General features: G+C 50.1%; 1 pseudogene; it reads left to right on the top strand.

Moving 5' to 3' along the window:
• Window positions 1-1792: 1792 nt before the first annotated feature.
• On the top strand, window positions 1793-4383 carry LOC118996413 (septin-7-like; annotated as a pseudogene).
• Window positions 4384-24049: the final 19666 nt, after the last annotated feature.

Here is a 24049-nt window from a genome sequence, read left to right as displayed (position 1 = left end):
CCTTGTGATGTTTCCCTCGTTGAGGTGGGGGCCATCTCCCCATCTGCTATTTTATGGATTAGGAGGGGCTCAGTGGCTTTCCCAAGACTAAACAGAATCCAGCCCCTGCTTTCCCAGGCATCTCAGGTGACTGATAAGGAAACAGAGGCTGGGAGATGAGAATGGGGGGAACGCTGGGGCCACAGGGCCTGGAGGGCAACTCCAGTTTGGTGGCTTCAGAGACAAAGCTTGCTACCCCGGCCAGGCAACTCAGTGGGTTGGAGCATCGTCCTGTGCACCAAAAGGTTTGGGGTTCGAGCCCCAGTCAGGGTACAGGTGGGAGGCAACTGACTGATATTTCTCTCTCTCTCTCTCTCTCTCTCTCTCTCAAATCAATAATTTTTTTACAAGTATATGCTCCGATAAAGATTAATGATAATAAAAAGATAAGGCTTTCAGCACCCTCAAAATAGGGAAGGGAATGAGAGAGTGAGGGAAACTAGACCGAATGGAAAATGGAGGGGAAACCATATTCCGAGAAGGAAGAACAAGATGAGACAGGGAAAGAGTAGACCGAGGGCAGGACAGCAGCCTGTGGGAAGCACCGTTTCTTCCTTAAGTACGTGACAGAATTCGCCGACGAGGCATCAGGGCCCAGAGCTGTAGCCAGGCTAATTATGTATTTAATGGATTGACCAGGTATACCATCGCTCACCTTTTAAACTCTCTCCAGGAACTCCCATCTCTGAAGAAATTCGTCTGCCTCCTCTAAGGTATGAAATGTGGTGGCCCCCATTCGTTCTTAATGTTCCCACGTCCTCATCGTTTCTCTCTTGGATAAATGCCAGATCAGATATCAGATGTCAGATACGAACAAAGACTAAAGTGAACGGTTTTAAGCGCTATCATGGGGCAGGATCATAGGAAGCTAGGCAAATTCCTTCGAGGTAAAATAGGGAAACTGAGGCCGAGGGCTGAACTCACTGGCGTTAGGCCAAGTTGGCAGCCAAAGGCGGGAGCTCTGGTCTCTGGAGATAACATCCCGGCCTCAGCCCTGTCTTATCTCCAGGAAAGCACCCTGGGCGGGTGACACCAGGACCAGCTACGGCTGCTGAGAACTCCCTGCCCAGGTGCCGGCCAGTCAGTGGAGACTAGGATCCTGAAGGAGGGCTCCTGGAAAACTGATGAATATTCTACCAACCCTGCCCCTGAGACCTCCCCTAGGATTCCACCTGCAAGAGAGAGAGAGAAACTCAAGACAAACAACCCAGCGAGCAGGCTCCCTCTCTGGGGAGAGCACACGCCAATCCCTTCCCCCCTCCCCTCCTGCCCCCACAGGCAGCATCTCCTAAATGCTGAGGCTCCCCATGAGACTGGCAACCAGGGGAGCAGTGGGCAGTGGCAGCTCAACCCAGGTTGATCCCCTGCACCCGTCCCCAAGCCCCCCTTTTCTCTGACTCCCCAGGGAGCTAAGGCAGCCCCGCCTGAGCTCTCCTGTTGCTTCTCCTATGCTAAGCCCTTCCCTGTTTCACTGTCCCCGTCTTTAATAAATGCACCCTCGTAGTCACCTGGGCTGGTGCCATGAAATCTTTCCCACCAAAGTCAAGAACCCAGGCTGCCGTCTGGCCCCAGGCAGACCCGCTCAGACCCAGGCCCCCTGTCCTGTAACAATCTCAACCAGTTAGGTCAGAGGGAAGCAGCAAATGAGAACAGAAACTTGTAAAATGGGAAAAAATGGGTAAATGAGGAGAGGAGTGTCCACAGCAACCCCACGGCAGCTCGACGGGAGAACCCTGAAGGCTATGAGGCTATCAGTGAGTTCACAGTCATGGTTGCAGGGGAATCTGGATTGGGAAAGTCAACGCTAATCGACACGTTGTTCCTCATAGATTTGTGTTCTCCTGAGTATCTAGGTCCTTCCACAGAATAAAAAAGACTGTGCAGGTGGAACCGTCCAAAGTTTCGATCAAAGAAGGTGGGGTTCAGCTGCTACTCCCAATAGTTGATACCCCAGAATTTGGAGACGCAGTGGTTAGTAGTAATTGCTGGCAGCCAGTTACCGACCACACGGACAGTAAGTTTGAGGGCTTCCTACATGCAGAATCCCGAGTGAACAGAGGTCACACGCCTGATAACAGGGCGTAGCATTGTTTGTCCTTCATCACTCCTTCAGGATGCAACCTGCTGGATATCGAATTTATGAAGCGTTTGCATGAAGAAGCGAACATCATCCCCCTTGTGGCCAAAGCAGGCGCTCTCGCACCAGGGGGTGCCAACAGTTGAAGAAACAGATCGTGAAAGAAACGCAGGAACCCAAAACAAAAATATATGAATTCCGGACTTCTGCCAAGATGGAGGCATAGGTGGAGGCATAGGTGGAAATACTGTGCCTTCTCCCACAACCAAATTTGAATACAACAAAGGTTTGGAGAACAAAGACACAGCCCAAAACAGAAAATTGAATTATATGGAAGTCCAACTACAACTAACAGTTCAACGGTGATGGTAAGAGGGGCAGAACCAGCAGCAGAGCAGGGACTGGCAGGACAGATCCCCCGACCTAGGCACGCAAGTGGCCCAGACCCAGTCGGGGTGCGGGGCAGACTGACTGCGGTCGCACAGTCGCGCACAGTGAGACGGACCATGCAGGCCCCAGGGGGCGAACCCAGTGGTGGAGGGCTGACAGCGGTGGCACACTCACGTGCAGTGGGACGGTGGCAGCTGCCACACCTGTGGGGGCCAAGGCGGGAGACGGCAGACGGAACCACCATTGCTCCTCTTTGACCCCGCCCCCACATACAGCATCACAACCCAGCAACTGAGTTGCCCTGCTCTGGTGAACACCTAGGGCTCTGATCCTGCTGTGTAACAGGCACAAACAGCCCAAAAGATGGCTCAAGAAGAACTCAAAGCCCCAGAGCCCATAACCCTTAAGTGAAAAAGAAATAGCGAACCTCTCAGATGCACAGTTCAAAATACTGGTCACCAGGATGCTCACAGGAGTGGTTGATTATAGTCACAAATTAGAGGAACATATGAAGGCTAAACTAATTGAAATGAAGGGAGATGTCCAGGAAACCAATAGCGATGGAAAGGAAACGGGGACTCAAATCAATGGAATGGACCAGAAGGAAGAACGAAACATCCCACCAGAAAGGAATGAAGAAATGAGAATTCAAAACAATGAGGAGAGGCTTAGGAACCTCCAGGACATCTTTAAACGTTCCAACATCCGGATTATAGGGGTACCAGAAGGGGGAAAGAAACAGCCACGAGTGGAAAACTTATTTGAACAAATAATAAAGGAGAACTTCCCCAGTCTGGCAAAGGAAATAGACTTCCAGGAAATCCAGGAAGCTCAGAGAGTCCCAAAGAAGTTGGACCCAAGAAGGAACACACCAAGGCACACCATAATTACGTTACCCAAGATGAAAGATAAGGACAGAATCTTAAAACCAGCAAGAGAAAAGGAGACAGTTACCTACAAAGAAGTTCCCATTAGACTATCAGCTGATTTCTCAAAAGAAACCCTGTAGGTGAGAAGGGGCTAGAAAGAAGTATTCAAAGTCATGAAATGCAAGGACCTGCATCCAAGATTACTTTGTCCAGCAAAGCTTTCATTTAGAATGGAAGGACAGTTAAAGTGCTTCTCAGATAAGGTCAAGTTCAAGGAGTTCATCATCACCGAGCCCTTATTATATGAAATGTTAAAGGGACTTATCTAAGAAAAAGAAGATAAAAAATACGAACAATGAAAGGACAGCAAACTCACAGTTATTAACAACCACACCTAAAACAAAAGCAAACCAAGAGGACAGCTAGATCAGGAGTGGAACCATAGAAATGAAGAACACATGGAGGGTTAGCAACAGGGGAGTGGGAGGAGGAGAAGGGGGTGGAAGGTACAGAAAATAGCATAGATGGTAGGTAGAAAATAGATAAGGGGGAGGGCAAGAATAGGAGGGGAAATATAGAATCTAAAGAACTTGAGACACGTGGTTATAAACTAAGGGGGGGAGAATGGTGGGGGAGGGAGTGTGCGGGTGGAGAGGAATGAAGTGGGGAAAATAGAACAACTGTAATGGTATAATCAATAAAATATATTTTTTAAAAAAGAAAATATATGAATTCCCAGGAGACAGATGATGAAGAGGGAAATAAGCTTGTTAAAAAGATAAAGGACCGTTTACCTCTCGCCGTGGTTCAGTAGTAATGGTATCGTTGACATTGACCGCAAAAGGGTCAGAGGAAAGCAGTCTCCTTGGGGTGTGGCTTAAGCTGCAGATGGTGAACACTGTGATTTCACAATTCTAAGAAATAAGAACAGGTTTGCAGGCCTTGAAAGACATCGCCAATAATGCACACTGGGAGAACTACCAGGGCAGAAAACTGGTGCCTGTGTGAAACCCTAAATGTGCCATCTGCTCCAAGACATCCGCCCAGGGAGGAATGAAGCCTCAGGTCCCGGGCCATCAACTACGTGAACATCTCCTGGGACAGGATTGGCAGGTCGACTTTATGCACATGCCTCCCCACAAGAAATTCTGCCACCTTTTAACCTTTGTTAAATGTTGACACATTTTCAGGTTGGATTGAGGCCTATCCCATGACAAGAGAAACAGTGAATACGGTAGCCCACTCCCCCCTCAACCACATCATCCCACGATTTGGGATGCTCTCCTCTATCCATTCAGACAATGGCCCAGGCTTCATCTCCCAGATCGCCCAGCAGGTCTCCTCCTCCCTTGGCATCACCTGGAAGTTGCACATCCCTTATCATCCCCAGTCTTCCAGGAAAGTAGAACGGGCTAATAGTATCCTGAGAACCCACCTAACCAAACTCACCAACAGGACTTAGCCCTTTCGAAGTACTGTACGGCCGCCCTTTCCTTATTAACCATAACTTGCCAGTATATACTCCTCCTCTGGCTCCTATCTGCCCTATCTCTCTCTCCTCCGGCATCTTCTCCATGAACACACAGACAGAGTTCTTCCTCCTGTGGGGGGTGTCCGGAGACAGGCCCAGTCACTCACCTACAGCCTGGAGACCAGGTATTACTCAAAGAACTCCGACCTGGACCACTCCAGCCCAAGTGGACGGGGCCTCATACTGTTATTTTAACCACCCCCACAGCAGCAAAACTGGCAAGTCAGCCAGTGTGCGCCCACCTCTCCCGCCTTAAGCCGGCCCCTGCCTCAGGAAAGTGGTCAGCGCAGCCCATAGGAGACACCCAAGTCCGCTTTATTAAAACACCAGGTTCTCCCAATGAAGTCTCTACAAATCCTCCTCCTCCTCCTTCTTGCTTACCCATCCCTGCCAAAAACCCCTCCTTACCTACAAACTAAATACATCTAGAGATTCTTAGTACATGAAATATATCACAGGAATGGACAGGTAAATTCTCACTCTGTCACTTTTTCGGACTTCCCTCTCACTGGTTGCTCTACATCCATCTGTCTCTCTGCTCCCCAAAGTAGCTTTAGAGGGCTAGACAGCTGGACTGCCCGGCATGGATGGCACATTCTCTGCTTCCTCTATGATCAGACAAAAAGTAAGTGCAAACTCTGGCCAGACACATATGGAGGCTGCCCCTTCCACTATTGCAGATGCCATACATGGAATACTCTCCAGTCGTGGCGCTTTACCATTTATGGTCCATGGGACTCCAGATGGGAACGGGGAGTGAAGGGAAAACTATACCAAAGCCTCTCATATTCGTATCCCCAGAGTTCCATTGAAATATACCGAACTCTTGTTCCAGAACCATGTAATACAACCCTATTAACTGATACCATATTAACACGTGAACAATCTTTGCCAACACAGATCCAACAAAGAAAGCAGAGTGCCCCTTTTTCTTGGCTAAGCCTCATATGCCAAGGAATCCAGTTCTTCAGTATCACTGACATTGGAAACGTCACCAACAGTCAGTGACTGCTTCCTGTGCGCTTTTCTGGACCGCTCCCCTGTTGTGGCGGTTCCCATACCCACTCCCCTCAAGGTCACGAACTCCCCGACACCTTTTTCCCCCAAAAGATGTACCTCTCTTTCAAAACATAATGAACAGTCCCAAAGTATGTTACACTACTGCAGGTGGTTCCTCACGCAACCAGACCGTGCAGATATCGGGAACCACTACCAGCCCCCCAGGGACGTTTTTCTGGTGCAATGGAACGCTGCTGTGGACCATGAACTCCTCCTCAGCCTTCCCCTGCTTCCCGACTGTGCTGACCCCACAGCTTACGCCAAGGCCCCACCACTCTTTGAAAGAACCCTGTGGTGGCGTTCCCTATTTTTCACCACCCTGGCCCCGGTTCTAGGGCCAATCATAATAATCTGCATACTATTAATGCTTGGCCCCTGTTTTCTGAGATTCCTCCAGGAAAGAATTCGCGAAGCTTCCAGGGTTACTTTTCACCAGATGTTGCTTCAGACACAAACCTCCCCGCCCCTCCCTGGCCAACTAGAAACGGCTGACCTCCAGGCCCTCCGCTCTACGCCCCTCCAGTCAGCAGGAAGCAGCCAGGTGAACACGTCGTCCCTTATCCTATCAAAGAGGTTGGAATGTTAGGGTGGGCAGGGATAGGAGGAAGCTCCGGCTGGACTTTGCCAAGACGGACATCCTCACAGTAACCTGAGTCCGAGGAAGAGACCACCAGTGCTGTACTGCCTCTTTGTTCAGAGGGCACCAATCCTCAGCTCCCACGGGGAGCCAACGAAAATAAAACCCCACTACATTCCCTGCTCAGGCGTGACTTCCACGGCCTCATTCTGTAGACCGTGGAATCTCACCCGGGTGCACAAACCCCAATAAAGCTCTTTATTGCCTATTTTATGGCTGATTGGCATTTCTTTCTTGGTGGAGCCTAAGAAAACCTCCCAAAAGAGTGTATGGGGTTTTTTTTAAGATTTTATTTATTTATCTTTAGAGGGGAAGGAGAGGGGGAGAGAAACATCAATGTATGGTTGCCTCTAGTGTGTCCCCTGCTGGGAACTGGCCTGCAACCCAGGCATGTGCCCTGACTGGGAATCGAACCGTGATCCTCTGGTTCGCAGGCCTGTGCTCAATCCACTGAGCTACACCAGCCAGGGCTCAAAAGAGTGTATGTTTTTTATTTCTAATTTTAAAGGTACATGCCAGGACCCAGATTCCCCACTAATGTGGCAGAGTGTACTTTACGTATTTTTCTCAGCGTCTCTATATTTTCAGAGAAGACAGTAGCCCCCCAAACTTCCCTCTCTAAAAGTTTTAACTCACAAGTTCCCATTTACTCTTGCCACCGAGGACTTAACGTGGCATTGAGGGCAGCTTGCAATCCTGAGCCATTTCAAGTGGTTTGGTTAATAACCTCCCAGAAAACCTGATACAGAGCGATGTCTCTGAAAGTTCTTTCAACGCAACAAAGACCCAAAGACTCACAGACGACAGTGGCTTTCCCGGAACATTTCTTTGGTAAATTTATAAGTAGCATTTTCGAAAGCATATTCATCAACAAAGATCGAAAGCATTTAAATGTCTCTTCAGCAGTGTGTATCATGTAGCAAGGTACCATTACAAATGATAACTCTGCAAAGATCTCCATGCCTTCAGTATATAAAAGCATTATTCAAATTAACACAAATATAGTAGTATTCATACATACAGGTGTAGGGTTTTTTCCTCAGGTGACAGAGATTCACACTTAAAACTTCCTGATAGGATAAATAAGTCCCGAAGTGGCTTTTAGGAAACAGATAGCCAAGAAGGGAGAAAAAGAGGAACACCAAAATAGCAGCATATGAGGCCTAATAAAAATCGCTTTTAAAAGGTGTGTTCTGCCCTGGCTGGTGTAGCTCAGTGGATTGAGCGCAGGCCTGTGAACTAAGGGATCGCAGTTCGATTCCCAGTCAGGGCACATGCCTGGGTTGCAGGCCAGTTCCCAGTGGGGAGACGCACAAGAGGCAACCATACATTGATATTTCTCTCCTTCTCTCCTTCCCTTCCCCTCTAAAGATAAATAAATAAAATCTTTAAAAAAAGAAATTAGAAAATATTTTTCAAGGGTGTGTTCTGAGTATACCACAATTATTCACATTGGGTAAGGGCATCAAGATGTGCTTCATGGAGGAGGTGACATTTGAGATGGGCCTTAACCTCGGATAAGAGTCCGGAGGAAGAGAAGGCAGACAAAACGTGAGGAGTATTCTGATCCCGGGGACCAGTGAGAGCAAAGATGGGAAGAAAGTGTGTTCATAGAAAACAGCGAGTAAAATCTGTCCTGCTCCATCCCTTGATTCACACATGTGCGTTCGCTCACACAGGCTTGGCAAACAAGCAAATGATTTTGGAAAGGGGCAGAAGTCACCTAAGTTCTTACACAGTTCTTCCCAGCATGTTAACATCTGCACCCGTAAGCAAAGGCAGCTGAATGAACACAAAGTACCCCCACGCAGCTGCAGACGCCAGGCTCAGGAGCACCGGACCCCCAACACGGCCCGGGCACAGCGCCCAGTCCCTCAGCGACTTGCCCCGAGGTCTTGCCACGGCTCTGTCTTAGGAGGGCTCAGTGCCCAGTTATCCTCCATCACGGTGCTTTAAAATCATTTCTATTGATTTTATTTAAAAATGCATTGAGATTCTAATGCCCATTGGATATTGTTTTGTATTCGTTTCAGGCGTGTAACACAGCGGCGAGACCACCGTACACTTTACAAATTGCTCATCCTGGCACCATTCGAAGGACCCACCGGACGCCCTACCTCGTTATCCCAGTGTCGCCGACTGTGCTCCCTAAGCTGTACGTCACAGCCCCATTTCTGCTTTGTGGCGGCCAGTCTGGTTTCCTCAGGCCCCTCGCCTCCTTTTCCAGACTCCCAACACCCCTTCCCTCTGGCAACCCTAGCCGTGCGTTTTCACCACACCCGGCGGTCAGCAGGGCCAGCCCTTCTCCACATTCCTTGCCATTTAACTGCTGTCACCTGTGCCTGGTAAGGTACAATTCCATGTTCCTAAAATACGTCTGTATCATTTTCAACATACCTTTATGCATGATGCTAATATTTCAACCAAGATTGTTATTGGGTTTTTTCTTTCTTTTTTTTTTTTGTAGTTCTCTGATTACAAAGTTGCATACATTTCGAGTGACTTGCCCAACCCCATTTTCCTATAAGCCTTGGTATTTGTAGAAATAATTTTTTTAAATTTTATTTATCTTTAGAGGGGTAGGGAAGGAGAGAAGGAGAGAAATATCAATGTGTGGTTGCCTCTTATGCGTCCCCCAATGGGAACCGGCCTGCAACCCAGGCATGTGCCCTGACTGAAAATCGAACTGCGATCGTCTGGCTCACAGGCCCACACTCAATCCACTGAGCTATACCAGACAGGGCTGTAGAAATCATTTTTACAGGACTCTTGGTGTGTGTTTTCTTTTCGGGGAACACTTCATGTAAAACTTGCGATGAAAAGAAGTTTTCATCGCAACTTCATACAAAAACAAATCATTCTCGTTTTAGGGAAGAAATGATTATATCAGCAAGATTAAAAAAAAAAGATGAGGCTGTCCATCAGAGACTGAGCAATTTTAAAGATGATCTCAGAATGTCAGTTTCAGAAATTCACATATACCCAGGAGTCCGTAGTAAGTATATAATTGTTGTGATGCTTTATGAAGAGTGACCTTTCGGGGATATTAAAAAAAAAAGAAGTGTATCTTACTGTTTTTTTTTTAAATTTCTGAAAATCAAATTAAGAGGAAAGCAGAAGAGAATGATTGCTACAGGTACAATTGATCTAGCCGAACATTGAAATGATGGTGAAATGTTAGTACATGAAACCCCAACATCTACTTCATCTGTTTCTACAGTCAGCAGGTCTCACGAGGGAAGGCATGGCTGTCCCCAGCAGCATGACCAATCCTCACCGACTGGACCACAGACTTCAGGCTTCAAAAGAGAAACCAAGACTAGCTAAGAAACGTAGCGTGTATTAATTAGAAAAAGAATAGTGACCTTCCTTGGTAAATGGAAAGGAAAACTCTCGCATAATGTTAGATTTTTGAAGCAGACTCAGTTTTTCCTGCATCTCAATGTCACCTATTTAGAGCCAGACTTACCTGGTTGTGGCCAATGAATTAGGTGAAGTGAGTTGTGCTACACCTATATGAAAAGTACAGTTTTTTAAAGGATGTCATGAGTATTTAGGTAGAAAACCCAGAAGAATCTATAGATAATTGTTGAACATTAATGTGAAAATCTATCCACAAGGTTACTGGATACAAGTCAATAAAACATGTTTAGTTTGCCCTGGCCACTGTGGCTCAGTGGACTGAGCGCCCGGCCTGAGAACTGAGAGGTCACTGGTTCGATTCCCAGTCAGGGCACGTGCCTGTGATAGTGACTCAGTCACATTGCTATCTCTCTTCCTCTTTCTCCCTCCCTTCCACTCCCTGCAAAAGTAAATAAACAACATCTAAAAAACAACATGGGGCTATTTTTTTATACTCCAGCCACAAACAATGAGGCAACAAATTTTCAGAAATGGATACAATTTACAATAACACCAAATACTTTGGGTCACGGGGAGAACTCTACCAAAATCTGGGTGTGATCGCTACATAAAAAACTCTACAAAAGAACAGGGAAAAAGGGGGGGTGGGGAAAGAGGATTTAAAGTAGACCACAATGAAGGGAGAGGTATTTAATTTCACTGCTTGGCTTAGGAGGGAAATAGGAAATATAGCCACAGGGGTCGTCTTCGACACACCCTGTCACAGGCAGTGGCAGAGTCCACGACTAGAGCGGCTCAGTCAGCTGGGTGTTGTCCCGTACATCAGAAGGGCACTGATTAGATTCCTGATCCACCCTCTCGCTCTAAAAAGAAAGAAAGAAAATCTTTAAAGAGAAAGAAAGAAAAAGACAGGCGAGACGATGCTCAGTTTCGATCAGGATATGAAGTAAAACAACGTTGGAAATCTGTTCAGCGTTACCTAGCAAATTTGAGCCGATACATGAGAACACCACCAGACTATTGCTTATCTCTCTTTTATTCTCTCTCTCTCTCTCTCTGTCTCTTTCTCTCTCTCTCTCTCTCTGTGTCTCTCTCTGTCTCTTTCTCTCTCTCTGTATGTGTTTGTGTGTGTGTGTGTTTCCTGGGAAGAACATCAGAGTCTTCCACAATCTGGCCCTGGTCACCCTTCCTTCGTCCCCTCTGTTCAGCGGCCCCTTCCCGCCCTGAAACGAGCCGAGCCCTAGGGCCAAGGCCAGGGACAGGGTAGAAGGGTTTCTCAGAGCACGTTCCCTGAGGTAGACCAGTGAGCCCGCATCACCAGGGAACACCTTAGAAACACACATCTTGGACCTATTAGATCTGGGGGTGAAGCCCACCAATCCGGGTTTGAACAAGCCCCGGGGGGTTCCTGGTGGGTACTGGAACCTGGAAATGGCTGGCTCGAGGTGGCGGGGAGACTGAGGGTTTCCAGGAGCAAGTTTTGATCTTTTGATTTGATCCCCTGCAGGCTGGGGACCAGGCTGACTGTGACTTTGGCCTAGGCACTCACTCACCCTGGAGGCAAGAGTGGGTTCTCTCGGCCCTCAATTCTATCCTGTGGGCAGGGTAAAAACCGGGTGGGGCTGGGAGGTGAACCCGCTGACAGAGACGGGGACCTCAGGAATTCAGAGCTTGACAGACCCCGCACTTGGCCTTTGAGGCCAAGGCAGTTTGCTCAACACAAGAAAGACAAAAGCAGTCCTCACAGCTGCCGCCCCCTGCCAGCTGTCCTGGCACGGGGGACCCCCACCTGGGTGCTCTCCTGCTGAATAGAAATGCTTTCACCAAACACACACAGACACGGACACACTTCGATCAGACCTCTTGGGGACCCTCTCTGAGCACAAACACACAAGCATCGTCCAAACCACAAGACAGCATGTCGCCCTCCCACACTCCTTCGAGTGACACCTTCTATACAAATCACGGTGACCACACTCCACCCTCCTTAGCTTCTGCATAAGACACCCCACCGCGGAATCGCCCCAGGGCCCTGACAACCCACAGCCCGGGGTTGGGACGCTCCTGACTTCTTTTTAACTGGGGTGTGTTGGACAGAACCCGAGGGGCAGCGTTTTGACCATCTGTGTATGTGCATTTCGGTGGCGAGAGGCACCTTCACATGGTGAATTTGCCGACTGTAGGTATTTCACAGAGGTGGGATCGTGCAACACCTGTCCATTTCGTCTGGCTTCTTGCACCTCCATAGAACTTCCCAGGCGTGTCCCTGGGGCAGCAGGTACCAGAACCCCTTCCTTCATACTGTCCGTTGTGTGGACGGAGCGCGTCCTGTTTCTCCCTTCCTCCCTCCATGGACCTTTGCACTGTGTCTACCTTTGTGTCTATTTTGAACCAGGCAGCTGTACACGTTATCTGTGTCCCCGATTACAGTTCTTTCGTTGGGGTCTACGAGTCTTCCTTGGAGCCTTCCACGGAATCATGCAGACAGGCCTTATCCATCCTTTCCCACCCTCTACTGACACCCCTCTGTGGGTTCCACGGGGTGCATCTCTCCCAGTCCCCGCGGCTGCCCTCCGACCACAAACCCCGATTCGCTTAAGGACTCGGCTCTCCTCGCGGCTTATGCCTGAGGGACTGGACAGGAACCAGAGTCCGGGCAGAAACAACCGGCCCCACCCAGAGGACGGAGAGACTTTACTGGCGGCCTGCACCCCACCTGCTCAGCCGCCAAGCCCAGGGTCGACCCGCTCCTCATCTTTGTCCATCGAACCAGCAAAACGTTACACTCAATCTCCTTTCAACAGCAGAGAGAAGGGGCCTTCTCCTCGCTTTTTGCAGACCACGGAAACTGCTAGGTTTTCCCGCGTGGCCATCGGGCCGGCGACGGGCCTGGGGACCAGCGTGTCCCCAAGAAGCAGGAGACCCGTCGGAGGACTGCGGGAGACCCCGCTGAGCTAGGAGGCGGCAGTTCGGGGGGCGGCNGAACCAGCAAAACGTTACACTCAATCTCCTTTCAACAGCAGAGAGAAGGGGCCTTCTCCTCGCTTTTTGCAGACCACGGAAACTGCTAGGTTTTCCCGCGTGGCCATCGGGCCGGCGACGGGCCTGGGGACCAGCGTGTCCCCAAGAAGCAGGAGACCCGTCGGAGGACTGCGGGAGACCGCGCTGAGCTAGGAGGCGGCAGTTCAGGGGGCGGCGAGGTGACCCCAACCACGAGATCGCTCCGCTTCCTTTCTTTCTTGCACTTGACCCCCAGCGAAGTGTCACTCACACTGATTAGAATGAAAGTCCCCTGGGGGTGACCCCTCCCACCGCCGAGGACAGGCAGCCACGAGGGATGCCAGCCGAGGTCAGGGCCAGTGTGTCTGAGCCCTGCCGTCTCCGCGGGGGGGGGGGGGCGGGAGGAAGGTGGACCGTTCGCTCCGGGCACCTGGGAGGAGGCTGCTGGGGGTGGGGCAGGCAGCCTGCTCCGGAGACGGAAAAGAGAGGGCCCCGGGCACCGGTGAACCACAGGAGGGAGGTTTCCAAGGATTTGAACTCAGCGCCCAGGGCTGGCTGTGTTCCCACCATTTCCTACTTCACCGACCCCGCCCACCCCACTCCCTTGCCCTCAGGTACAGCCCCAGGCTTTCTCGACTCTGAGGTTTTCAGCCCCCAGAACAGGCTCCCCCACGCTGTCAGTCCTCGATGAATGGATTAATCCGATCTCGAGGCTCCTGTAGGGTGGGGCTGCAGGGGACTGGGGTGGTCCCAGGACCCTTGGGTCCCACCCAGGGGTATTTAAGGCCCAGACCTGGAAAACAGCCTCACACGCAGGAGCGACCAGGATGGAGAAGCCCAACTCTCCCGCCGGTGAGTCCGGGCCCACGTGCAGGAGCGGGGACGAGGCGGAGGTGCGAGGCTGTTCCCCTTGCAGCTTCTGGGCATGCAGGCCAGGGCCCCATCTCTGGGAGGGCCTAGTGAATTTGGGGGAGCGTGATGAGCAGAGGGCTTTCACACCGCGACCCCCTGCGAGTGTCGGGGTGGCTCCCGGCAGCGGGTGGAGGGTGGTGAGGCCCGGGTGAGCGGGGCCCCCTGCCTGCTTTACCGGGCTGCAGGCCCTGTGACAGTTACACAGGCGCTGCTTTTGCACGGGTTTCGAAGATGTGGAGACTGAGGCATAGACCGGTGAGGGGCCGGGGCGGGAAGGTGGAGGGTCTGGGAGGCTGGTCTGGATGCCAGGCTGCACCCACAGCGCCTCCCCATCTCCACCTGGTCTGGGGGGCTCGGCCCAGGTGCAGCAGCCAGGGGACTGTGTGTGGGGTTCCTTTGACCCTGTTTTCCTCTGCTTCCAGGCTTCTCAAGGCCCCCAAACACCCCGAAGGGGCGGGTGCGCCAGCAGCGCACGGTGTACAGCGTGGAGCAGCGGGAGGAGCTGGAGAGATTCTTCCAAAACAGCCATTACCCCACGTATGACGAGCGAGAGACCCTGGCGGCCAGACTCAACCTCCAGGAGCAGCAAGTGCAGGTGACTCGTGACTTGCGACCCGCTCCAGGGGCGTCCACGCCACAGGCCGCCCGCCCGCGTCCTGCGCCGCAGCTGGCGCGGACCAGGGGCCAAAGCAGCCCAGTGCTGCCCTGGGTCTCCCGGATAGCAAGGGGTCACCCAAAGCGGCTCAGGGCCCAGTCCGAGCCCCCTTACCCTGTGGGGTGCAAACCAGCCAAGGCATTTAACCCAAAACGGGTGCCCTGGCGTCTCCCCACGCCTGGGCCTCAGGGCTTCTCTGAACCCGGGATCCTCCGGGGCCAAAAGTCGGGGGCGGGGGAGGAGGGAGATGCGCCAGGCCGGCGGACCCTGGTCCCCTGGGCCGCCTCACCCCGGGGCAGAGGTGGGAGCTCCAAGTTTCTGTCCTCTCACCCTCCCTCCCTGTCCCCTCTCCCCGCAGGTGTGGTTCAAGAACCGTCGGGCCAAGCACAGAAAGTCTCTGGAAGCAGCCAAGCAGCCCCGCGGGGCAGGCGACGCGTCGTTCCAGGACCCCGGAGACGCCATTCCAGCCCCTGAGCCGGTGCCTCTGCCTTCCGCTGCGGGTCCCAAGTTCCCCGAGGACCTGGTATTCCGCTCGACCCCTAGGATCAACGGAAACGCTTCGGGCCCTGGGTTCTCCGGGGTCACGTTGCGTCCTGGGTTCTTTGGAGTCGATTCGCCCCGTGAGTTCTCTGGGGAGGTTAAGGCCCCTGAGTTCCCTGGGCAAATTAAGGCCCCTGGGTTCTCCCAGGAGGTTAAGGGCCCTGGATTCTCTGGGCAAATTAAGGCCCCTGTGTTCTCTGGGGAGGTTAAGGCCCCTCGGGTCTCCGGGGACGCTTTGGTCCCTGGGTTCTCTGGGGATGCTACAGTCCCTGGGGGAACTGCGTCCACCGAGGACCCAGGTTTCTACAGGCCGCCTCCACCCAACGTCTTCGGAGGCGTGGCAGCCGCAGAAACCAGCAACTCCAGCTACACGCAGGTCTGGTGGGATCCCGCTCAGGATGCCCAGAATCCGGTCCCGGCCTCCGCTGCCACCACCGCCGAAACTTCGGCTCCAGCCGCGGCCCAGGTCTGGCCTGAGGATCCCTGCATCTCGGATTTCGACTCAGAGGACTTTGAGAGTCCCACGTTGGCAGACCTGCTCTCGTCCCGAGGTCCCTTACTGGGCCCCTTCTCCTCGGAGTCTGGAAGTTCCAAAGATGAGGACTCCGGGAGCGCAGACGACTCGGGCCCCAAGTTGCTGGATCTGTAGGGCGTCTTTTCCAGCGCCTGGGCCCAGGCGGGCGGGGGAAGCTGGGGCTCGCGGGGCTCGCTGGTGGGTTGCTCTTCTGCAGCGCGAATACCCTTCTCTGTCTCTAACTTTGGAAGTCGTGTGCGCCGTGTTCATTGTGGCATTCGGGGTGCACGTGATATTTCTGGGGGTTCTCGGGTCTAGGAGCGGGCTTGCTGTGAGCGGTGGATGTTCGGCTTTGGCGGGGCTGCCCAGGAACTCTCCCGGGGACGTGGACCAGCCTGGGCGGTCATTTAATTTGAATTGTATTGAATCCACAAACTGTTTTGGCCGGGCGCGGATAACTGCCACTCCCCCTCCCTCCCCTGCGTGGGAAAGCCAGCAAATAAAATCACAAAAAAAAATATATTAAAAACCCAATCCGAGTCTATCGTTTATTTCTTCATTTGGACTTTACAGAGGTTCTCTACAAAGTGTTTTTATTTCCATCATCGTGGCCTCAGGTGCAGATTTATGTGGATTTGGTTCTAAGTGTCCTGTTTATAGGATTAAGTGGACAGGTTTTGTTATCAGTTAATTCCATTATATTGAGGCGTGGCCCTGACTCCGGTATTTCCAGTGGTCGAATCTTATCTGGGTATTTTCTTGGGAGGGGTGGGTGGGTTTGTCATTTGAAAATTCGTAAAGTGCATGGCTATCTTGTAAACACTGTCTCCTGCAGAGACTGCAAGTTGGCCTCCCCCTTGGGTGCCCCCCGTTCAGCAGGGTGGGAGCGCCCCTCACCCCCCTGTCTCTGCTCCTTGGTCTCCACCTCCCGCTTCCTCTGCCGCCCCCTTGTGGCCGCACTGGCCGCTGCGTCTCCCGCAGCTGGTTCTCTGACCTGGTCCTGGCCCCACAGCCTCCAATCCCCTTAGGCCCGGCCAGCCTCGAGGGGAGCAGAGAGAGAATTAGATCAGACCCCTGGGAGGGAAGGGGGAAGGTGGACAGCTCGGGTGGCTGCCAGGCTGTAACAAAAGCTCCCGCTGCCACCCCACCTCTGATGCCCCAGCCAGAAAGCGGATGGCCAGAGGCTGGAGGGAGGGAAGAGCAGGGCGTGGCAGCTTAATGGCTTAAAGGCTTCTTCTTTTTTTTTTAAAGATTTTTAATCTCTTTATCTTTAGAGGGGGAAAAGGAAGGAGAGAAATAGAGAAATATCAATGTATGGTTGCCTCTGGTGAGTTCCCTGCTGGGAACTGGCCTGCAACCCAGGCATGTGCCCTGACTGGGAATGGAACCTCGATCGTCTAGTTTGCAGGCCCGCGCTCAATCCACTGGGCTACACCAGCCAGGGCAAAGGTTTCTTTTTGGAGTAAAGAAATAGTCTACAGCCAGAAAGTGTTGCTAGAGGCACAACTCTGGAAATTTGCTAAAGCTTACTAATCGTTAACTTTAAAGTGGTTCCAAAGTAAGGGCTTTCAAAAGATTTTATTTATTTATGTTTAGAAAGAGCGGTAAGGGAGGGGGAAAGAGAGGGAGAGAAATATCCATGTGTGAGAGATCCATCAGTTGGCTGCCTCTTGCACACGCCCCCCAACTGGGGACCTGGCCTGCAACCCACACATGCGCCCTGACCGGGAATCAAACCGGTGACTCTCGGATTCACAGGCCAGCGCGCAATCCACTGAGCCCCACCAGCCAGGGCCAACTGTAAATTTTCTGTTATGTGTATTTTACCTCAATAAAAATAAAAGGGCAGGAGGACAGTCACGAAAGGAGAGTGTGCTTGCAGTTTAAAGCAGTGTGCTTTAACCTAACAAGCTAAGGAAGGGTAAGAAAAATCAAAAGATAGAAAAACTCTAAAACTGTGATTACGCTGTCAAGCTGGCCACCACCTTGAGATTCTTAACCACCAGTGGCCTTGAAGTTTAAAATTTTTTTTAAAAAGCCCTGACTGGTGTCGCTCAGTCGGCTGAAACACTGCCCCACAGAACAAAATGCCATGGGTTTGATTCCCCATCAGAGCACATACCCAGGTTGTGGATTCAATCCCTGGTCAGGGCTCATGTGAGAAGGCAGCCAATCAGTGTTCCTCTCATATGGATGTCTCTCTCTCTCTACCACCCCCAGACCCCTGCCTCTTCCTCTCTCTCTGAAAGCAATGAAAAATAAAATGTCTTTGGGTGAAGATTTTTTTAAAGATTAAAAATAAATAGAGACTTCCAGCCAAGATGGAAACATAGGGTGATACACGTTGCCTCCTCGCACAACCCAAAGAAGGACAAAAACAAGTTTAAAAACAACAACAACAACAAAACAACCAGAACTGCCAGAAAAATCTAACTGTATGGAAGTCTGACAACCAAGGAGTTAAAGAAGCATCCAGCCCTGGCTGATGTGGCTCAGTGGTTGGAGCACCAGCCTGCGAGCCAAAGGGTCACCAGTTTGATTCCCAGTCAGGGCACACACCTGGGTGGCGGGCCAGGTCCCCAGTGGGAGGACACACGAGAGGCAACTGCACATTGATGTTTTTCTCCCTCTCTTTCTCCCTCCTTCCCTTCTCTCTAAAAATAAATAAAATATTTTTTTTTTTAAAAAGAAGAGGAAGCATCCATCCAGACCGATAGGAGGGGTGGAGACAGCCAATCAGAGCAGAGAGGATGCACAGCAAGGCGGGGGAGAAAGGACTGGGCAGCTGAGGGGGCAGCTGGCAGACCATGAGGATAAACTGGGAGGAACAACTGGGGAGTGAGACAGACGACGTAACCCAGGGCTCCAGCACAAGGAAATAAAAGCCTCAAAACCTCTGGCTGTAAAAACCTGTTGGGGGTTGGGGCAGCAGGAGAAACTCCCGGTGTCACAGAAGAGTTCGCTGGAGACACCCACAGTGTCCTAGAATGTGCACAAACTCACCCACCCAGGAATCAGCACCAAAAGGACCCACTATCCTTGTGGGAAGCGGGGGAAGTGAGCATGACTACTCTCTCAAGGGGAGAGTGCCTATGGGTGTCTTGGCCACTCCCTCAAGAGGGGAGCATGCGGACTCTTGCCTAGACAGTCTTTTATGTTTTCCTTGGGTCTTACATCAGACAAAGATTTATTATCTATTACATCGAATATTATTGTCTACATTTTAGGTACAATCAAGGAAATGAAAATAACATGCAGAGGGGAATGGCGATGAGCTGATCAGCTCTGTCTTTGGGAAAGTTTATACAGGCTTTGAAAGCCAGCGGAGAGCTGAGCAAGCAGCACTGTTTTCTCTCAGACCTCTCCCATGTACTGCCCCACAACGCAGGGACTGGGTTGCCCCACCCTGGTGATAGCTAAGGCTCCGCCCCTTAATACATAACAGGTGCACTGAGAGAAAAAGGTATGGCCCAAATGAAAGAACAGATCAAAGCTCTCGTAAAACAACTAGATGATGAAGAAATAGCCAATCTATCAGGTGCAGAGTTCAAAACACTAGCAATCAGGATGCTCACAGAAATGGTTGAGCATTATGACAAAATAGAGGAAAAAGTGAAGGTTATGCAAAGTGAAATAAGGAAAAATATACAGGCCCTGGCTGGTGTAGCTCAGTGGATTGAGCGTGGGCCTGTGAACCAAAGGATCGAGGTTCGATTCCCCGTCAGGGCACGTGCCTGGGTTGCAGGCCAGTTCCCGTTGGGGGACACATGAGAGACAACCATACATTGATATTTCTCTCCCTCTCTCCTTCCCTTCCCTTCTAAAGATAAATAAATAAATCTTTAAAATAGAAAAATACACAGGAACTAACAGTGAAGGGAAGGAAACTGGGACACAAATCAACGATTTGGAGAAGAAAGATACAAACATTCAATCAAAACAGAACGAAGAAACAAGAAATGAGGAGAGGCTTAGGAACCTCCAGGACAACTTTAAGTGTTGCAACATCCGAATAATAAGGGTGCCAGAAGGGGAAGAGGAAGAGCAAGAAAGTGAACAAATAATGAAGGAGAACTTCCCCCGTCTGGCAAAGGAAATAGACTTCCAGGAAATCCAGGAAGCTCAGAGAGTCCCAAAGAAGCTGGACCCAGAAAGGAACACACTAAGGCACATTGTAATTACATTACCCAAGGTGAAAGATTGTGGTGGACCCTGGCCAGCAGAGTCCGCCTGTTGTGGCTGACGGCGAGAATGAATGCACAGGCAACAACAATCCTGTGTGGAAAAAGGGAACAGGCATGACTACTCTCTCNTCCAGCACAAGGAAATAAAAGCCTCAAAACCTCTGGCTGTAAAAACCTGTTGGGGGTTGGGGCAGCAGGAGAAACTCCCGGTGTCACAGAAGAGTTCGCTGGAGACACCCACAGTGTCCTAGAATGTGCACAAACTCACCCACCCAGGAATCAGCACCAAAAGGACCCACTATCCTTGTGGGAAGCGGGGGAAGTGAGCATGACTACTCTCTCAAGGGGAGAGTGCCTATGGGTGTCTTGGCCACTCCCTCAAGAGGGGAGCATGCGGACTCTTGCCTAGACAGTCTTTTATGTTTTCCTTGGGTCTTACATCAGACAAAGATTTATTATCTATTACATCGAATATTATTGTCTACATTTTAGGTACAATCAAGGAAATGAAAATAACATGCAGAGGGGAATGGCGATGAGCTGATCAGCTCTGTCTTTGGGAAAGTTTATACAGGCTTTGGATATTACCTTGAAGACAGACAATACACATTTGATGCTTTAGACCAGGGTGATGCAGTTTTAGCAAGAGCAAGCCATAACAATCTGTATGCATTTTCTAGGCCTGATTTCCACGGGAAAACTCGGTGTGAAGGTGTGGCTCCTGCCCACCACCTCGCTTCTGTAGGTTTTCCATACAGAGCTGAGTCACATTGGCCAGGCCAAGACAAACTGGTCCCCTACAATTCCCCCCCCTTTTTTTCTCTTTGTTGAGGCTGTTGTGGTGATATATCCCACAAGACTTGCTACTTGCTGGTCTCTTTTTGTGTCCCTGGGCAAATAATTTGTAAATGCATCTGGCAAATGCATTTGTAAGCGCCAGTAATATACAAAATATCAATAAAATCAGTAAACAACCAGCGGCTCCAGTGACCCACAATCTTGAGTCCATCAAACCAGCGTTTTGGGTTTAACGAGCCAAGATTATCACTAAGGGTTTGAAGAATCTCCTGTGTAGTTAAGCGTTGGATGTCCTGCAACTGTTGCTGTAACTCCAGTTGCAATTGATTGATGTGTCCCTTTAAATTAGTAGAGAAAGCTCCTCTTCGATGATGTTGCATATCCCTCCAGGAACATTGGCTGGAGTTCCATTGTAGTGGGGCGACACACGGGTTGGAGAAACCAGGATCACAGGTCAGCTGCTGACGGATCACTAGCGCATCCTGGTGCTCTCCGATCCAGTTGAGGGCTGATTCGACGGCAGAAAGTCCAGTCAGGATTTCTTGATCAATCTGGGCCTGTTGAAGCATTTCTAGGGTAGAACTGGGTAAGAGAACATCAACAGGATGAGCAGTCTGAACTGACCCAATGAGGGCAGTGGTTGCTGTGGCCACAGTAGCCACGGGAACTATAGCAGAAACAATACATGCAATTAAAGTGCCAGAAAACCATCAGATTCTTACAGAGGCCAGGGCATTGTTAAGCGCTATTATGCCATGGGGATCTTCCCATGCTCTGGTTACGTTCACAGGCACCCATATTTGAGTTTGTCTTCTAACTATATAAACTGTAGTGAGACTTAACTGAGTAATATTAGGATGAGTAGGACAGCTGGCATTTATGGAGCCTGCAGGGACAGGCAAAGAATAAACTTTTGTTGATTTATTATAAAAGACTTGAGCTGTCCCTGGAGTTGACAAAAACAAGTAAGGGTGAGAGGTACAACCTGTGACCCAATCTTGTTTTAGAGGGTCAATTTGAGCCCTGGCTGGTGTAGCTCAGTGGATTGAGCGTGGGCCTGCGAACCACACGATCGCGGTTTGATTCCCAGTCAGGGCACATGCCTGGGTTGCAGGCCAGTTCCCAGCAGGGGGCACACGAGAGGCAACCACACATTGATATTTCTCTCCCTCTCTCCTTCCCTTCCCCTCTAAAGGTAAATAAAGAAAATCTTTTTAAAAAGAGGGTCAATTTGATTTTTAAAAAAAGGTATCCTTGGATACCTTTAGGATCACATACAATTCTTATATACAGATGCATTCTGTATATAATGAAAGGCAAGCCCATTTTCCAAGCCCGTTTTCCATGAATTGTAATGTTAAGGGCTAGGGTGGTTGGGAGAAACAATTCTGAGTATAGGTGCCCCAGTACCGGGCCCCTCCCACCACATAGTAATATATGGGACTTCAGGCAGAGCTGAAACTATTGTTGTGCCAAACTTAGCCAGTACCTTCCAATTAGCTCCCCAGTTCTCCACTACAAAAGTCCTTTTGGGGAAAAAGCAATAGTGACATTCGGTCTTCTGCACAAAGACCAAGAGACGGAGTCTTTATGGCTCTTGTCTAAAGTACAAAGAGGAACCGGAGGAGGGTCAAGAGTATGATAAACCCTCCCCTGGGTACGCAGGCCAACTGTAGTTGCTATGAAGAGCTGATAGTAATTACTGTATTGCTCTTTGCTTGCAGCATAAAGTTGCTCCTTTAAAGGAAAACACAAAGTGTCCATAAGAACAGAGAAAGAAACTAGCAAGTACTTAGCAACATCAACTGCCTTTTTTGGCACCAGAATCCGGTGCTTGTTTCCTTCTAGTTGGCCAGTGCCAGCTGGGCCCCCTGGTCTGCCAGCTGATCGGTTTTCATCTCCAGGTAGCAGAGTCTGTTTTGTTATAAAGCTTCACCCTTTCAGCTGGAAGCCAGACAGGACCTGTAGGGATGGAAACACATGCATACCCACTTCCCCGTGTTAAGAGATCTACAGGACCCTGACAAGTACCATCTCCCAGCGGACCTCTGTATAGAACCTGAGGATAAGATGACTTTGACTCTTTTTTCTGAAAATGTTTCTCAGTTGGTATACAGAGTAATTCATCACAGTTTAGAAAATTATAGGCAAACATAGCTAACGTAGTCAAATGTGGGGCGGGGGGTAGACTCCTTACTCCCCTTTTTTTGTTTTTTAATAAGATTTCTAAAGGTATGATGCACCCGTTCAACAATTGCCTGACCGGTTGGATGATAAGGTATTCCTGTTTTATGTTGGATAGTCCAATGCTGAAGGAAGGCCTGAGTAGAATGGGCAGGATATCCTGGGCCATTATGGGTTTTAATTGGCTGAGGCCGACCCAAGTGACTGAAGGCCTCAAGCCAATGGACTTGTCCATGTTCAGCAGATTCCCCTGTGAAAGCTCATGCACACAGGGCATCAGAGTGAGTATCATTAGAAATGTGAATGTACCTGGATTTTCCAAAGGGAGCGTAATGAGTGACATCCGTTTGCCAAATCATTGGAGAGCTTGGTCCTCGAGGGTTAACTTCTGTGGGCGGAGATGTCTTAGTCAGGGCTTGGCAGTCAGGGCATTCTTTAATAATTTGCTTAGCTTGGGAATGGTTAAAAAACAGTCTTTTAACTCTTTCTATTACTTTTTTTGTTTCGCTTCGGAGGTCTGAGTCTTGCCCTTCTGGACGGGCTCCTCTGGTCTTTTAGCCCTTAACCCTTGGCTTTCGGGTTTGCAATAGGTTGGGAGCAGTTGGCTGAAAAATAGCCTCTGTTTTAAAGGGGCCATTTTTTCCCTCTACTTGGAAAGACAGGCCCTCTGCTGTTTTTGCAAGCTGGCAGTGACTTGGAGCAGCAAGTTAACTATCTTGTTGTTTTTAGGACTTGGTGGTTCTTACATTTAGAGTTTGTAAGGAAAATGGGGAGTATGAGGGGCGTTCTGCTCAAACCTGTTTTAGGCAAAAAGGATTTTGTACCAAGGGCCTTTTGTGACTTGATTGACTAACCGTTCCTTCTGGGAGAATAGCCAGCTCTTCCCCAAGAAAATGATCAGTGTTTATAGGGACTGAGTTAAAAAGTAATACTTAGTCTTCCATGGAGAAGGGCTAGTTCTCCTCAGAACATAGTACGCTTATATTTTATTTTTACAATAAAAGGCCACAACTCTGGCATAAACAAGGAAGATTCTTTTTAAAAAATTTTTAAATATATTTCATTGATTATACCATTACAGTTGTTCTATTCTCCCCTTCATTCTCCTCCACCCACACACTCCCTCCCCTACCATTCTCCCCCCCTAGTTTATAACCACGTGTCTCAATTTCTTTAGATTCTATATTTCCCCCACTATTCTCGCCCTCCCCCTTATCTATTTTCTACCTACCATCTATGCTATTTTCTGTGCCTTCTCCCCCCTTCTCCTCCTCCCACCCCCCTGTTGCTAACCCTC

This window comes from Sturnira hondurensis, unplaced genomic scaffold, assembly GCF_014824575.4.
Source record: "Sturnira hondurensis isolate 20B ecotype Veracruz unplaced genomic scaffold, ASM1482457v3 Scaffold0001020, whole genome shotgun sequence".
NCBI classification, from domain to species: Eukaryota; Metazoa; Chordata; class Mammalia; order Chiroptera; family Phyllostomidae; genus Sturnira; species Sturnira hondurensis.
Note: the sequence above shows the minus strand (reverse complement) of the source record. Positions and strands in the feature narration are given on the sequence as shown.